This window comes from Macaca nemestrina, chromosome 11 (genome assembly GCF_043159975.1).
Source record: "Macaca nemestrina isolate mMacNem1 chromosome 11, mMacNem.hap1, whole genome shotgun sequence".
Lineage (NCBI taxonomy): Eukaryota > Metazoa > Chordata > Mammalia > Primates > Cercopithecidae > Macaca > Macaca nemestrina.
The window spans coordinates 132,494,769-132,499,718 of NC_092135.1; the positions used below are offsets into that span (position 1 = coordinate 132,494,769).

Below are 4,950 nucleotides of genomic sequence, written 5' to 3' on the forward strand. Positions count from 1 at the left end.
GTGATTTCTGGTATGTTTAACCATCGCAACATGATATCACTGCAGTTCCTTTTTTTGCTTTCCCTTAATTTTGGAGGTAAAAATTTAAAGTGAAATGGAAGATGGGAGGGAGTTTATTTCTGGCATTGCGCAGTGTGAGCCAGCTCTAAAATTCTATCTCAACAATATGCAGTTCACAAAACAATGAATATGAAGGTCACATTTCTAATGTCACACCATGCGGGAACCCAGGCATCCTGCTGCTTCGTGCCTCAGCATCTGCATATAAATATGTTCATTTCACATTTTGTGGTCTTAAGGACGGAGCGGGGAGCATGAGTACAGGTAGCAGTGGCTTAGCACACAACGAGTGGTAGAGACATGATTTTGTATCCTGTGTTACATCTTGCCAGTGGGGCACAGTTTCTTTCATAGAATAAATACATCCGGTGTTTATTACAAGTAGAAGTAACTTAGAAATACCCTTGTCTTCTCACACAGCTTAACTATGGCCCAGGAGGCCTGAGAGGGCTGGCGTTGGGTCAGGGCATCCTATGTAAGCCATGTGTCATCCATTGATTTTTGGGGTGGAAGAAATTATATATATATATATATATATATATATATATATATATTTTTTTTTTTTTTTTTTTTTTGAGACAGGGTCTTGCTGTGTTGCTCAGGCTGGAGTACAATGGTGTGATTTTGGCTCACTACAACCTCCATCTCCCAGATTCAAGTGATTCTCATGCCTCAGCCTCCCAAGTAAGTAGGACCACAGCTGCACACCACCACACTCGGCTAATTTTTTTTTTTAGTGGAGATGGGGTTTCACCATGTTTGTCAGCTGGTCTCAAACCCCTGACCTCAGGTGATCTACCTGCCTCAGCCTCCCAAAGTGCTAGGATTATAGGTGTGAGCCACCGAGCCCGGCCTTTGGGGTGAAGGGAATGCTCTTTGTGCTAACTTCTTTCTCCTTCAGTGGCCCTTCCAACATTCTATCCAGGGGGTTCACCTTTCCAGTTAGGGAACCATCTGTCAGTGAAAGATGTTTCGCTACCACAAGCTGGGAACCGCTGCCTCCTTCTTCATCGAAGCTCTCCAGAAGGACTCTTGAGGAATGAAGAACTGGAACCTGGAGATGGAAGGACTGGGCCTGTGTCCCCAGGAGCAGCTGATAACATTGCAGATTGTGCGAGATCAGTTCCTTTGGCCCTCCAGCAGGTTGGCCTCCATCGTCTGGTTCATTTGACGTTGATGCTGGCTTTCCCATCGATGGAGCAGTCCCTACAGGTTAGTCACGGCCCCCTTGGCACGCTGATCTCTGGAGTTGAGGTGGGGGCACTTCCTACACTGGATCCAGGGGGTTTTGCACGTGTTTGGGATTTGGGGAAAGATAAGTCTGGTTTGGAGGATGGGGAGGCGGCTCCCTTGGTCCCAGGAGAAAGGAAGCAGCTTTTCTGACTATGCTGGGGGAGGAGGTTCACCTAGCGCCTCCTGCAGCACCATCAAAGGGATCTAATCAGACAGGAGGAGGTTCAGGAAGTGGCCAGACTCAATGCCAGACAGGTGGTAGTGTTTGGGATTCTGAGCTGGCCCCCAGCCAGGGTAACTGGAGCAGCTGTGCTGTGGAGAGATGGGCTGATGTATACCACAGGGTGCCAGGCCTGTGCAAACCGCCTGTGCGTGCAGAGAACCTGATTACCTCCGGAGCCTCAAAAGGGCAGAGATACAATCCTGGGCATAAGAACCCATCTGAAATGCCAGGGCAGGAGAAGGTTGCAGCCTGGTGGGCTGTCTATCACCCAGACTCACGCCAAGCACACAGGGTCAGATCATGGCCTCCAGACCTGACACGCAAACTGACAGCTGGAGGAGGCAGACCCCTCTGTAGTCCCTGTCCTGCTGCTGGTGAGAAGGGCTAATGTGCTGGGCTGAGCCTGCCATTTCCAGAACATCTTAATGACCACAGCTCCGCAGGCCGGGATCGCATTACTGCACCAGGTGCTGGGAACACCCAAGACTGTGCTTCTCAGTGTGATCTCCACACACCCCGACAGCTCTGTCCTCTGTGGTAAGTGAGACGTTGACTCCATCAGAATAGGGGCAGAATTAAATGCATAGTTTCTGGAGCTAAACTGCCTGAGTTTAAGGCCAAACTCCACTCCACACTGGCTGCATGTAAACTGTAGAAAGCTACCGTGTTAGCGATCTGTGGCTGTCGAAGAAAATACCTCCTTAGTAAAACATTCAAATAAAACAGAAGAGCTGTTCAGAAGTAACTGGAAACGCTGTGGAATGCTACCTCACGCATGCTCATCGTTTTAGCATGATTTGCTAAAATGGTCTTTAACTCTGAAATATTTACTTAGAAACACACATACACACATAACTAATGGAACATGTTACTGTGCATTGTTAACACATGCTTTCCCCATGCTCAGAATGCCGCCAGCTCCGTGGGCTGCTTGCACACCCTGCCACAGAGCTCCGGCTCACTGCACGGCAGAACCCCTCGGCGACAAGCTCTCAGCTCATTACATTTGCGGTGATTTGTTCCACCAGCAAATGGGAAAGTCATGCCCTCACTGATGGCCAGGATCCGCCAGCGCACTATCCACATCCCTAGAGCTGGGATGGGTACATGGACCTTCAGGATTTCATTTCCTTCATTGTAACACACTGGGCAATAAAAATTTCTTTTTCTATTATCTAAGATATAGTTTAACTAACCAGTCCCTTCTCAGGCTGGTCTACTAATACTTCCATTCCTAGGCATATACAGAAAATTATCCTAAGGGATTATAAGGCAAATCTGCAAATATATAAATATAAGGTAAATATGCACAAATCTGTCCTGAAACTCTCCATCATCACTTGCTTTTTGTTTTTTCTCTTTCAGAGATGGGGTCTCACTCTGTTGCCCAGACTTGAGTGCAGTGGTGCGATCACAGCTCACTGCAGTCTTGCACTTCTGGGCTTAAGAGTGATCCCCTTGCCTCAGCCTCCCAAGTAACTGGAACTGCAGGCACACGCCACTGTGCCGGGCTAATTTTTTTTACAGACAAGGTCTTGCTTTGTGGCCCAGGCTGGTCTCAAACTCACAGGTGTGAGCCATTGCACTGGGCTTGGTACTCACTTTTTGAAAAACATTGCTGTGGAGGGTTTAAGCGGCATAGCACCGTGAAGGAGGACATTTCAAGGCAGGAGCCTTCCTAGAATCCCCAAAATAATCCCCACTGGCTGACCCCTTGCTCAAGGAAAACCTGCAATGAGCTTGACAAGATGGGTGCTTCATCTCTTAGATGGGGGCTGTGAGTGGCAGGGCACGAAGCTCTGGTTGCCCCTGAATCAGATGAACTTTGTGAGTGGATGCAGGGTCAGCGAGGGAATGGCGAGGGCTTGGCCATCTTCAAGGGTCTATGCTCCCGTTACTCTCAGGAGATCTGACCATCCGGAGAGCTTCCAGGTGGCAGAGGCCATCTTCCTTATCTCAGTCCACTGTGGGATGCAGTGTCAAGCTCACGGTCGGCGGCAGGAGATGCTGGATGACTTAAATTTGTTTGGCAAGCGGGATCCCCAGGAGTTGGGAGCAGCACAGGCCTTCCCTGAGTCTTGCTACATAACACAACCATCCACTGTTGACATCCTAAAAACTCAAAGAGGATTTGCTAATGTTCCCTAAGAATGTGCATCTTATGGGATATGGGTATTTCCCAATTCAGTTAGAGCAAACTCAGTGTTTTTTCAAATAAATGACAAAAGCTGCAATGCTATTTCTTGTTGTCGTTGTTGTTGTTGTTGAGACGGAGTCCCAGTCTGTCACCAGGCTGGAGTGCAGTGGTGTGATCTCAGCTCACTGCAACCTCCGCCTCCTGGGTTCCATTGATTCTCCTGTCTCAGCCTCCTGAGTAGCTGGGACTACAGGCGTGCGCTACCACGCCCAGCTAATTTTTGTATTTTTAGTAGAGACGGGGTGTCACCATGTTGGACAGGATGGTTTCGATCTCTTGACCTCGTGATCTGCCCGCCTCAGCCTCCCAAAGTGCTGGGATTACAGACATGAGCCCCCACGCCCGGCCAATGCTATTTCTTAATGTTAAACCTGGGTCTGGCAAATGGAGTTTGTATTCTGAAGCATCAAAGCATCTGAGAATTTAAAGGGCTTAAAGGAAGAGAGGCACAAAATGTTAAATCAGACCATTCCCAAGAAATCTAAGCGCAGTGGTTCACCACTCACTTCTGGAGTTTCGGCTCTCTCTCTGGCTGCTCCTTGTGGAATCCGTGGCCAGATCTGCCCTATCTCATTTCCTAAGCATTGTCTATTCAGCCTCCCTTCCCACCCTCATCCTTCCACTCTGGGTGCTCTTCCTCCTCTGGTGGGGTGTGGGCAGCTGCAGCCCAGGGAGAAGCTGCTCAACAGATTCTCCGGGTTGGCAGCTAGGAGTGCGTGGGCTGCCCCACCCCCCACTGACTGCTGGGCCAGGAGACCAGGTCTCTAATCACGGCTTGGCCTCACCATCAAAAGGTCAGAAAAGACCCATTCTCTGTCCTTCAAAGTCCCAACCTCGAGTATAATTACTAGGTGCTTTCCCTGTGGGGGGAAAAAAATGGAAATCCTGCTGCATATCATCAGCATCCTCAAGCAGTCCTGGGCTATAATTTCCTCTGCCTCAGTGCTGCGAGGGTATTGGCAAGGGATTCAGACATCCAACCTCAACCACAGGCACCAACGCGAGCGCTACAGCTCAGCACCGATACGTCATTTCTTTCTTTCTTTCTTTTTTCTTTTTCGTTTTTGACACCAAGTTTCACTCTTGTTGCCCAGGGCTGAAGTGCAATGGTGCGATCTCGGCTCACCGCAACCTCTGCCTCCCGGGTTCAAGCGATTCTCCTGCCTCAGCCTTCCTGAGTGTGTCACCCTGCCCGGCTAATTTTGTATTTTGAGCAGAGACGGGGTTTCTCCATGCT

General features: G+C 49.2%; 1 long non-coding RNA gene across 1 annotated transcript; it reads left to right on the forward strand.

Annotated features, from left to right (window-relative positions):
- The first annotated feature begins 345 nt into the window (after nucleotides 1-345).
- LOC139357253 (uncharacterized) lies at nucleotides 346-2,850 on the forward strand. Its single transcript, XR_011610152.1, has 3 exons — nucleotides 346-535; nucleotides 643-1,272; nucleotides 1,952-2,850. It is a non-coding gene; the product is annotated as an uncharacterized lncRNA (long non-coding RNA).
- The last annotated feature ends 2,100 nt before the right edge of the window (nucleotides 2,851-4,950 follow it).